The following is a 13047-nucleotide window of genomic DNA, read 5'->3' as shown; positions in this document are numbered from 1 at the left end:
GTGGTGTATATGTGTGTGTGCGCGCGCGCGTGCGCAGGCACATGTGTGTATGAGGGGCACATGTGCAATGGTTAACATGTGGAAGTCAGAGGACAACTTTGTGGAGTGGGTTCTTTCCTTCTACTTTCTCGCTGGTTCCAAGGCCAGGACCAGGTCAGCAGGCTGGCATGGCAAGCGCTTTACCTGCCCCGCCATATTGCCTGCCCCTGTTACTGATCCTTTCGTTCCGTGACTTGTTTCCAGCTACTCACTGACCACCTTCCTTGTATCACCAACATCACCCGTTACTTCATGTTAGTTCCCAGGGTCAGATAGTGGCCACTCGGCTGTGCGACCCCCACTGCCGCGACATAGACACCCAAAATTAGGATTGCTTCCCCAACAAGGGGGAGGTTCCAGTGGGAACCCCCCTTGACTCTCCAAACAAGTGTATCATGTGAAGACAGGGTCCGGGGCACCCTCAGACCTCTCTCTCTCTCTCTCTCTCTCTCTCTCTCTCTCTCTCTCTCTCTCTCTCATTCTCCGGGTTTGTTTAATCCAAGGGTAACAGAGAGGACAGCCTACTTCAGGACTAGCTCTTCTCCAGGCCTGAAGTCGGGACTCTCTCCACCGTTCTGTCCATGACACTTCCCCACGCCATCCTCAACCTCACAGCTGTAACATGTGACAGGTCGAACATCATTCAACCTGACCAAGATCAAGACGATCCCCCGGGGAGCCCGTTACATGTCTTCCTTTACCGTGGTATGCTCCATTATCCCCCTCAGCCCCAGACTGACTCAGAAACAAATGCAAGTCTCACGGGGAAATAATGGCAAGCAAGGGATACGGAGGGATTGGAGCTATGACCCAGCATGCACAGAACACTGGCCACAAATGTCTGACATGATGGAACAGGCCTATAATCCCAGAACTTGGAAGGTAGGGACAGAAGAGTCAGGAGTTTGAGGTCATCCTTAACAACCTATAAAGTGCCAGGCCAGCCTGTTGTTCTTTGAGACCGGGTTTCAAAAACAACAGAATAGCAAGAAGAATAAGAGCGCGGTGCCCGAGAGTGATACGTCAGTAATTTCTCCAACTCTTGAGCTACAACAGAATGACCTCCCTTCTCAGCAGGCTCTTACCTACACAGGGCAATACTGTCCTAACCGGTTCCTATGATGATGGCAGATAAGAAGAGGAAGCCCTTCCGAGGGACCTGGTCTAATGGTCACGGCATAAACAGCAACCGCTTTTTGGATCTGTCTCCTTTGTATCACTGTCAAATGCCCCCGGAAGAAATGGCAAGACTGCCACCTAACCTTCCGAGGCTACCAGCTCTCATGCTTGCACGCCCTCAGAGGGGAGACTTGGGTCAGGACTGTGATGGCCACAGACAGGGCTTCTGTGGAGAAGGAAGGGCTAAGAAAGGCTGGCATTTATAAAAAGTGTCTGGGGAATACAAATGGTTGCTAACAAAAGCCATCTGGTAAGAGTCTGGATGACTCAGCGGGTGCCATTTCCATCTCCGGAGAAACACGCCAGACCACACCATCTCACCTGGACCCAGCCTGTAGGACAGTTGTGAGGCGTTCAAGCTGGAGCAGATGCTAGAGGGACCAGGGCTTTGCACAACCCTCTCCAGTCACCACAGAGTCAGAACACGGTTCCAAGCCCACTCCTTGGAGCCCTCCATTCAGAAGAACGATCAGGGGGGTCTTGGTGGGAAGGAATTCCAGAAAGGATCTGACCTGAGATGCTCTCAACCGCAGGAGGTGTTCCAAGGGTGAGCAGGTGCAGCCCTGTGGGGCTGCTCGCGCATTTCCTGCTGGCTGCATCCCAGCCTGACTCGCCAGCCAGCACCCTCGTGCATTCCACAAACCCTTGTGCGGCCCTGGCTTCAGCTCTCTGTTCCAGAGGTTTCCCTTTGAGCCATGCCGCTCTCAGAGACTCAGACTGAGCAGACGAACGGACAGAACTTTTTTTTACTATGATTATTCTTTTGCGATATTCCTGGATGCTCAGGGGTAGTTCGGCGGATAATCTGAAATCGCGTTTTATATAAAGTTGAAGCAGGAAGTGCTGACCAAAGCCCAACCCATGCCTTCACTAGGGCTTTTGCCAGAGCAAAACTTGACGGTAGTCCTGTGCCAATCCAGTTTCCTCCGGTCTCACCATGTGGCACTGGCTGAAAGCAGCTGGTCATTCCAGTGTGGATCCAGCAAAGGAACTGGGAACCCTGGAGGACACGTTAGCCAGTAGTGACTTCCCTCAGCTTAGCAGTGAGGTAGATTAATTACATTGTCTTTCCAGATGCCTCTTTTCACTGTCCCTCTCCCTCTCGTTCTCAGTCTTCCCCTCTCTTTTTCCCTCTCTCCGTCTCTTTAAAGAAAAGAAAACTCTTAGTCACACCAACAGCTGGATTAGGATCGGTAGATCAGCCAAATGACCCAACTGTGTGATGAATGGCCAGGGGCCCCCATGTCACACTGACTGCTACCAGACTCTGCTCTGAAGAGGTTTACTGATTCATGTCTTCCTCACACTGATTCCATGTGGCTGATACTCTTATTTACCCCACTTGGCAAAGGAGGGAAACTGAGGCACAAAAAGAATTAAACTGCATGGCACTGCCGTTCCTGAGGTTTATGACTCATTCTTCCCTCCATTCAATGCGGCAGTATGCCAGGCTCGTGCCGTGAGTGTCCCTCTTGAGATGCCCAAGTGTTGTAATATGTCTTCATCCCTGAGCCACTGGGTCTGTGACAGAGGAATCATGCCCTTCCTGTATGGAAACCACAGGAGTTAATGGCTCTTAGGTCCCCTTGAGGGACATTCTCAGTGAAGGGCCCCCTGGAGCCCAGGGTCATCTTGTAAGAATTCCAAGATGAAGCCTGCTGAGTCCATCATCCTGTGGGCATCAGGGATGCATCTTCAGGCCAGTGCCGAAGGGAGAAAGGCCACTCCCTGGCTAAAGTCTGTGCATGCCTTGCTGTAAGTCATTACCAGCGAGAGGGGAGCGTACCCCAGTGCCTCATTCAAACAACTGGACAAGCAGTACATCCTCAGCCACCCCCTCCTGTCTGGAAACATACAAAGAGGGGTTACCAAGACAGAAAATGAGCAGTCTAGATCAGTCCATTAACAGCCGTGAAGGAGATTTTATAAGGTTGATGGGAAAACCACCCTGCTCTCCTCCCATCCCCAGCCACCAGTTTAATACTTTCACCTATACCCAAATGCACAATGGCCACTCGCCCTAACAGGGACAATGTGGGGAGGGGGTACGGTAAGGCACTTAGTTCTAGCAGTCATGGCAAAGAACCGCGCTTAGGTTAGGGCATGTGTGGTGAGGACGGCTGGGGTTTGGCTTCCTGGCTCCTGAACAAGACAAGACTCTCTGGTCCATGAACACAGCAATGTCAGTGGGTGTTCTGGACTTGAATCTCTCCATCCCACATCACTGGCTCTCCCTGGAGGAGCATACGATCTTCTGTGGTTTGGGGCAGAGCTGAGTAACGCAGGGGGCATCTAAACGTGCCGCCTTCCTAGAGCTCGGTGCACCTGCTGTCGGGACAAAGAACCGCGATTCAAAGATCTCTCTGAGCAGGAAACATCGAAGAATGAGGTATCTTGATGAAGGCAACCGAGAGAGAATGAAAGTGAAGCGTGCTCACAGGGGCCCTGGGCCCACACTCCTCCAACCCGCCCAGCCCCAAGCCCTTCAAAGGCTTGCGTTGGTCTGTGCAGGCGCCGCCACCCGCCCGCGGGCCAGTCGAGAGACTCTGCCGTTCACCGGCTACCCACCAGACACACAGAAAGAAGGGAGAGTGCTGCTGTGGGGAAGCAGGTGTGAGAAGCAGGCCCCCCAGAGAGTGGCTGAAGTAGCTAAACTTCAACCTAGAGGTTCAAACTCCAGCCCAGTTCCCTTGCTTGCTTGCTTGCTTGCTTGTTTGTTTGGGAGATCTGGCTGGGAGATGGGCATTGCGTAAGTGGCCTGCCGGGGCCAAAAGAGGGCATGAGGGAGCTCGGAAACCCTATGTGCTTAGATGCACTGTGGACACTGTCCAGCAGGACTGAAGATGGTGTCCGGCCAAGGGCACCTGTTACCCCAGGATGTGTTTGCCAGGCCCCGCCTGCGGCAGCCTGGCCCACGGTGTGATTGCGCCACTCCGCATCGCCGTCCAGAGCTTAAAGGCCCAGCATTCATGAAGCCCTAGAATGTGGGCTCCGAATTGACAGGACTCTTAGAGCTGGTCACCTGTGTCAACAGCTCTTGGCGCAGTGCTGGCGTCGTGGGGGAGCGGAAGGGTCCACCCAGCTCTTGTCCAGGCGCAGCCCTGGCACACCCTTCTTCTTCGGGAGTGGAAGCCGCTCCTGGGGAGGTGGCTGAGGCTCAGTGACAGAGGGAAGAGTGGGACATGGGGTGAAGGGGCCTTGGTGGGGCACGCAAGGCTGTCTTCTAGCTGCACCCACGCCTCTGGAGACAGCAGCACCTGCCTTGCAGCTGGGCGCCCTCCCCTCCCCCACCACCCTTCCCCAGACGCCCCGCCGCGCGCGCGTCCTGCCTGCCGTGCCTGGCTCCCGCCTACACCCATCTGTGCAGCGGTGGGACCTTAGGGCAGGACCCGCTCCTGCCGGATGCGGAGGTGGGGACCCGGTGGGTTGGGGGATGTGGGGGCAGGGCAAGCAGGGAGAAGCTGAGCACACAGGAGCACAATCCTAGGCAGCAGCCACGCATTCTGGAGGCAACGAAGAGTACTCAGGAACATACCTGCGTTATAGGCTTGCAGGAAGTCTGCAGGTCTTCGATGTTTAGAGTGTATGTGTTTGTTTGTTTGTTTGTTTGTTTAATTAGCTTACAGTAGCAGGCTCTCTGATGGCATCTGCAACCATGCTTTTCTGTGGTTGACTCTCATCCTCTCCTCCCTCCCATTTCCCTGCCCCTTGCTCCAGTGTCCCCCCTTCCTCTTGCCCCCAAGATTGTCATTCCCACCACTTCCTTTAAAGCACCCCCCCAACTCTTTCTTCCCAAGGACCCCTTCCTAGTTTCCTGGCCTTTATCCACATTTGCTCCCACCTAGATACACATTTAACAATGAGAAAGGAGGATCCAGGATCGGCACAAAAGAGAGAACACGGGGTAGCCGTCATTCTGTGCCCGGCTTAGCTCTGCTTGGAGTTCAGCCCTTTCAGGGAGCAAGAGGGAGCGTTGAGAGATGAGGTCGCAAGGGTGCATCTCGAGGTAACACGCGGCAGAAAAGCTGCCTGTGCGCACTCATAGCCCGGGTTCGAGCAGTCTCTGTAGATTGCCCGAAAGTGAAATACAGGGTGCAAAGCTGGGTGAGAGGCCCCATATAAGGGAGCCCGGAGCCCGCCCACGGAACTGCTGGCTCCTCGGCTGGAGGTGTGTATAAACAGGAACCTGCTACTGCATTCTTCAGAGGTTAGCTAAGAGACGCAGGTGCAGCCTACCTGGTACTTATCTTCTTGGCTTTTACCCGCTAGAAATATTTATCCCTGGGTGCCTACTGTCTTGCCTACTCGATGTAGGAGCCTGTTGAGTTTCCGGCCCTTTCTGTTGGTTGTTTTAAGTTAGGGGTTTTTTGTTTGTTTGTTTGTTTGTTTGTTTGTTTGTTTATTCTTCCTTATTACCTCCTTGATCCAAGGCAGCAGTTTGAAAGTCCATTAAAGACTGTGAACCACTCTGGCCCGCCCCATCCCACTGTCTGCCCTCTGAACAGGTCAAATCAGCTTCCCAGGTGTTAAATAACATTGACTAATAATTGTGTAATCAGCATAAAAGTGAAGCGCTGTGGTCCAAGGCAGGGAAAGTGCCTTGCGTCTGCTGTCATGCTTCCTGGAACTCTTAGGGATCCTGCGCCTCTGCTACAGAATCTGTCACATTGGTTGTTGGTGGATTGACTTGAAAAATCTTAATTTCCAACAGAGGGTATGAATGCATTTTAAATGTGCTGCGTGAGCAGTTTGAAGAAGCCAACAGGGCAAACGTTCTCCTTCCTCTGCCTTTGCCTTTCTTCCTCCAGGTGGGAAGGCAGCCACTCTAATGGAGGTCACATTGCAGGCTAACTAGCCATTTATTTGCCTGCCGACATCTCCGGTCTGCCAGGTTCTTTTTGTGTGCACGGTGTGTATTTCATACTAAAATACGGCTTATTACCTTACTCACACCATTACAACATACACCCTGGCGTGGGGGCAGGACAGGAGTCTACGGGACTCCGATGCTTTCAGGTGCCTTGAGCAGAGCCAGCAAAATGCCAGCCCCAGCTTCACACCTGCACCAGCTCTTCTGCTTGGCTACTGGCCTGCCTGGAACCAGCTTGACCTCTGGAAGCTGGCACAACGGAGCCCTGACTAAAATGAATGTCAAGATTCAAACCCAAGCCTCCAGGCATGAGATGTTCGTTATGACATCCCACCCACCTCAGCCCTGAGCCCAGGTTGCACACCACGCTCCAGACAGCGCTTTGAGGCAGGGACCACTGGCTAGGCGGTTCCTGCAAATGGACTTCTCAAAAGCCACACACAGTGAGTCCCAGACTTTTCTCGGGCTCTTCCAATGGCACATGCCCCTTCTCTGTTAGAAATGTCACTTTCTGCTGTTTCTGGGTATAGAGATATCTTGCCACACCTACAGGCACACAGGCATCTGGCACACCAAATTCACCGGTGATCCCCTGCAGCAGCACTTGGAAATAAGGAGCAATGACTTGGGGCCACTTGTCCATTTCATTCGGGCCCCTGTTTTGATGAAATGGTTTCATCCCTTAGTCAACTGGGCTCGGTCTACCCACAGTGCATGGCTCATGTTTGAAGCCCAGTGATCATTTCTCTGACCACAGACAGGCTCTACTCCGATTCTGCCTACGTCTCCTCAGTGTGGAGGTCCTAAGATGGGAGGTTGGCTTGAGTTCCCGGTCTCCCGAAGACACCAGAGGGTACTGACCCAGAGTCCTCCGAACAGCACAAGGCCTCAGAGAATATCTGGGCTCACCCCTCTGGACCTCAAAAGTGTTCCTGGCCCAGACTGAGTAAGAAGCACACATTCCAGGGCCTGGAAGTATTTGCTGTGTGAATGAAAAACCTAAGTATAAAGAACAGAATCCACAGGGACACTGTCCATTGTCCCCTTCCCGGGCTGGCCTCGTCTTCTTTCTGTGTTCCTAGGCCAGCTATTGTGGGACTTCCAACTTTGGGGGTTACTTCATTTTTTTTCTTTTAAAGTCACAGGAATTCCACTGTCATCGTTAGGGTTTTTTGTGCTGTGATTAAACACCATGACCAAAAAACAAGCTGGGGAGGAAAGGGGTTATGTGGCTTACACTTCCACATTGCTGTTCATCACTGAAGGAAGTCAGGACAGGCACTCAAGCAGGGCAGGAACCTAGAGGCAGGAGCTGATGCAGAGGCTATGGAGGGGTGCTGCTTACTGGCTTGTTCCTCATAGCTTATTCAGCCTGCTTTCTTATAGAACCCAGGACCACCAGCCCAGGGACGGCACCACCCACCATGGGCTGAGCCCTTAGCCATCCATCCCTAATTAAGAAAATGCCCTACAGCTGGATCTTACGGAGGCATCTTCTCAATCGAGGTTCCCACCTTTCAGATGACTCTGGCTTGTGTGTCAAGTTGACATAAGACCAGGCAGCACATCTGTCGTTCATTGTTGTCAAGGAAAGCGACATTGGAGCAGCTGCCATTGTTACCTCATCCAAGGACAAGAGATGCTGCAGGGCAGGACACACGTGAGGGAGCGACTCCTGCTGATGACCTCTCTCCTTTCAGTGGGGCCCCTGACATCTCTTTCAAACGTTGACACCGGCTTGGGCAGTGCCCACAGGGACATAGTTCGTTTGGCCCCACAGGATGCTGTGACCTCGCTTCCTACCCTCTGCTGTTCCACATGCCTTTCCCTGGCTCTCCGTTTCTATAGCAACAACAGCCTTCCCTTCTCTCTCACCCTGCCTGATGCCTCTCCCTGACGTCCAGGAAAAAGTCCCTTGTCCAACAACCTAGACCTGCCCCCGCCTGAGGCTTCCTGCCCCACAGGCAGGTCCATCCCTCTCCTGTGGAGAGGACTCCAAGCCCAGCCATGTCTGTTTCTCAACAGTGGGTCTTCATTCCTTCCCCTCCATGGTCCTGTCCCCAGCAGGAGGCCAATGGACAATCCTGTTATTGACCTGAAGGACTTTTAAATACACACACACACACACACACACACACACACACACACACACACACACACATGTGCACGCGTGAACACACATACACATGAAAAGAAAAAGAAAAACAGAACCAAACCTCCAACCTAATTGCTATCCAAAGAAGATTTCTGTTAACCGCTGTTACCAGTTTTGGAGTCTCAGTAAACATCTAGTCCCTTTCAGCAGGCCAGGAGCTTACCCACCATGACACAGGCCCCAACACAAACAGTGTCCCAGGGAAGCTCTTAGACGGGAGGCAGGCAGTGTGGGACTGACGTTCCCCTGGCCTAAAGTGTCCCTGCCTTCCTCCAACTCCTGCCCATCTTTCAGAACTTCCATCAGGTGCCACCTTCTCCAAAGAGCCTCCATCTCCTCTCCCAGCCCTCTCCAATTTCTTCCGCTCTGGATTCCACCTCACTTCTAGACCTTCAAATTAGCATTTAATTATAAGCCTGTCTTGTCTGTTCTGTTCCCCCACGGTTGTGTGTGGGTTATTCTGGTCTCCCTCAGTGGATGGTAGTGGGCAGGGCCGACGTCTTCACGTCTTTCTCTCTCCTGGGTCCTGCCCAAGGGGACCAGGTGTAGTGCTTGGCCCTCGGAGAAAAAGCGCTAAGTCCCCACCAGCTTAGCTCTTCCCAAGCACTGTCAGTCTCTCTGGCAGGCCCTTCGTGAGCAGAGAGAGGAAGCTGCAGGAAAGTGAGACCCTTGTCACGAGCTGCCCTCCTTACAGCAGAGTGGTGGGGAGCCCCACCTTCCCACAGGACACTTGTTGGGAAGTTCAAGGAGAAAAAAAAGCAGGCAAAGCTGTGTTGCAACGTGTTATACCATCTACCTAAGTACAATGGGACAGGGTGTAGGACACAGCTCTGAGAAGAAGCCCAGCGCCTAAAGGTGCAGAAGAAAAAGGAAATGTTTTCACAAAGTAGCCCTACACAGTAGCCTCAGAGGTGGCCTCAAGAACAGACTCAATCAAGCTGGATGGATTCCACTGTGTCTCCAACATCCTCCAGCAGCAGGACACTAATGCTGGTGCCCTCCATAACTCAAGGTGCCATATGGGTCATGGGCATCCCAGGGACATTTCCATCACCAGCTGCTTTCAGTAGGTGATGTGGACCCTACCAGAAGCCTGAGCCAGGGTGAGGGGGAGAGACTCTGCATTTTTGATACTTTCTCAGATGTTCTCTATATACTCTTGATCTAGTGCATTAGGTTCTAGCCAGTGCTAGCTCTTCCCAGCCGCCATCATGTCTTATGATACGTAACACATTCCATTCTCTGTTAAGGAATGATCTTTGCCCTTGTGACTCACCCACCAACTGGTCCATATTGGAACAAAGCCAGTGGTTCATCCATGCCATCTCCTAGACCAGAAGAGCTGGTCTACGGTTGGCCTTAGGACCCAGGTCAGGCCAACTAGGCAAAGCCAGGGCAGGTTCAATCACCCTGGAAAGTTGATTGTGTCTTTCTCAAGGTGAAAATGAAAGAGGATGTTGGGACACTGACTGCTGTGTGCCACCCTACAGATGGATGGATACATGATGACTGTATGACATCTTAGAGAAGATATTGGTGTTAGCAGCGCTGTGCATCATCCTGCAGAAGATGCCAGATTTACAGTCACTACCATATATCAGCTCACAAGGTGTTGGGGTGTGATCCATGGTATATAAAATACCATGGCTACTTTGTACCTGAAAGTGGACTGAATAAGAAGAACAGTAAAGAGACACCTCATGCCATGACCTTCTTTAAGCCTGGATAGCAGAACAGGTCTAAATAAACTATTGCATCGCATGGAACTAAACTCTCTTCAGCCTCGCTTGGGTGACTTGCCAATTAAATGAGTTCTTGTGACCATAGGGCCAACTGCACTGCTTTGAAACACAGCAGATGTTGCTATCACTGAGGCCAGGCTGGGGCTATGCCCAGTAGTGATGACCACGGCCCTCCAAGTTGCCCTTTAAAGTCTGTAAAGACTTTCAACAGCTTCTTGATGTAGGAAAAGCTCCAGACTGGTCATGCTGACCCATCTTTGACTCATCTAAAGAGGATGGTGCCTTGAGGACCATCCTCTCACAGAAAATAAAAACTGGAAGGAATGAAAACCAAGGGCTTGAAGGTTCTAAGTAGCAGACCAGAGGCATACACTCACGTGACATAACACCCTGACATAGCATAACATAAGTTCAGTCTTCCTGGGGGAGAAGTGGCCTTCCCTCTGCCAATGCATCCTGCTACTTTCCAAGGATGGAGAGCAGCCAACTCACAGGAGTTTCAGCACCTGTGAGGGGCCAGACTTGCCCCCTGGTTTTCCCTTTATTCTCTGAAGCAAGCCTTGCCACGAAGAACATGAGTTCTCTGCTGTTCCTTCTAGCTCTCAATTACCCTGGATCCACCTCTCCATCAATGTGCACTTGTTATAGACAGTCACAGATAGACCTACTCCTGTATCAGGGCACACTTACTTCAGATCGTAACACTGTACACACTCATCCATTAATGGATGATGAGCCCAGGCAGTCACAGCCAGACCCGCGCCTCCTTCCTTGTAAATCTACCATGTGCACATGCAGAGATCAGAGGACAGCATCACCTCTCTCTCTCTCTCTCTCTCTCTCTCTCTCTCTCTCTCTCTCTCTCTCTCTCTCTCTCTCTTTCCTTTGAGACAGTCTCTCACCTAGAGCTGTGCTGGTAGCTGACAGTCCCCAGCAATCCTCCAATCTCTGATGCCCCTCAGCACTGGGGTTGCAGGCGCATGCTTGGCCATGCCCCGCTTTTTATACGAATGCCAGAATCCTAGAGCACTCGGGCCTTCCGGCTTGTGTTGGCAAACACTCTTACCCACCACACAGTCTTCTCAGGCCCCCATTTACAGCACTCCTGAGCAAGACTTGGTAGTCTTGACGGTTTTACAAAGACTCTACAAGGCCAGTTTATAGAAATTATTTTCCCAACAGTCTTTATTTCAGGAGGACTTCTCTATGTCCCTATGCTGCATGGTGATTATGCATTCTAATTTAATTTAGACTGATTGTTTTGGCTTAGCCAGAACTACAGACATTATGGAGAAGCAGCTCAACCTTCAATGAATGAAAAAGCAGAAGTCCCTCATGTATTCTTGCCACCCCATCTTATTATTCACTGCCTCCCACTCATATGCTCATATAATAGATGCTCAATAAATGTACAGGGCTTTCCAGTAGTCATGGTTAGTCAGATGAGAGAGGTGTATGCGTGAAATCCATATCAACGTACTACCGTCCTCCTCCATTCTAAGCTCACTGGCCACTATTTTCTCACTTTCTGCACTAAGTTGGATCTGTTCTCCAAAGTTACTGGAAGGTCAAGGACACACATGTCTGTTAAACTGTCGCCCTCCATCTTCTGCCTGAATCTCAGCTGCCTCCTTAGCGGAATTAGGAGCAAGTGATGAACTGAAAGGAAGGTGGCTGCGGCTTCACCCTGGGCCATCCTCCTCCTCATGTCCAGATATGCCATGCCCCGGGTGGGTCCACTATATTCTCACAGCACACATATAACAAAACTACAAACCACACACATGCTTACACACATAAGTGTACTCACGTAATGCTTTCCACAAATCTATCTTATCTCCCATTTCCAATAATCATCACCCATCCTCTGCCCACAAGAAAAGTATTGCATCAGCAAGATGCAAAGAGAATTCTTTTCTTTTTTTTCTTTCTAGCACTTGCGATTAAGGATGGCCATGCCCACTGAGCCTGGCAGGGAAATCCACTCTTGTCCACTTCAATACAGGCGGCAGGGTTTCTAAGAAAGGGGAGTTGATGGAATTCAACTCATCTTTCAGATGAGTATGGATGGCTTCAGTTCCCACAGTTGTACTAAAGAGGTTGCCGCTGCCCACGGGGTCAAGAGGCGCCTTCCTAGTGAGTAAGTAACCTTGCTGTGAAGGTGGACCCTGGGGCACGTAGGCTTACACTAGAGTCTGAAATGCTGGACAGGGGTTGAAGAGAGCAGAATAGCTTCAGGATCCTGTAAGCAGAGCCCACTGAGTGTTCCAAGATTTCCCACGGAACCTCAGTCAGTCCTTCACCTTGTGGCGCATGCTGCCCATGAACAGGAGGCATCCATGTTTGGGTGTAACCACTATCACCATCCAACGCTTCCCAAACTGAAACTCTTGCCCCAACTAAACACTGACCCTCCTTCCTCCCACTGCCCGCCTGGGAAGAAGCCACCTTTCCTTACCAAGCATTGTGCTGGAAAGATCTGTCCACATGAACACTGGCCACATACAGGACATTTGAACTGCTGCACAGTAGTCTACTTAATGACATGAAAATCCATTTATTCCCTCATCCTAGCGCTGGCATTTAGGGTGGCTTCAAATTTTCCTCAGTGGGAGCAGGGATACAGCAGTATTTTTGTGCATAATTGCACTACAGGTGTGAGAAATCCCCTAGGGTATGTCCCTGGAAGGGGACGCTGACACAGAGGTGTGCCATTCTCCATATCTGCCAGATATTGCCAAATTGTCCTCCAGAGAGTCTGTAGGGAGTTGCTTCTTCACACATCACCCATGACATGTGACAGCTCCTATTGCTTCGCTCCCATCTCCAGGCCTCAGGAGACCTGGGTTTTTGCAATCGGATAGGTGTGAGATACAATCTCACTGTTGCTTTGCTGTGTACCCGTCTCCCTGGGCTGAGCATGCTCTCCCATCTTGACTGGTCTTTCAGGTTTTCCTCTCCATGAACTGCACTAGAAGTAGATTCACACAGCGTTTCTTCCTGTGACTTCGTGTCTTCTCAGAGCAGTGTCTTCAAGGGTCACCCATTGTCGGAGCAGGGGT

This window comes from Peromyscus maniculatus, chromosome 22, assembly GCF_049852395.1.
Source record: "Peromyscus maniculatus bairdii isolate BWxNUB_F1_BW_parent chromosome 22, HU_Pman_BW_mat_3.1, whole genome shotgun sequence".
Lineage (NCBI taxonomy): Eukaryota > Metazoa > Chordata > Mammalia > Rodentia > Cricetidae > Peromyscus > Peromyscus maniculatus.
This window is presented reverse-complemented; position numbering follows the sequence as displayed.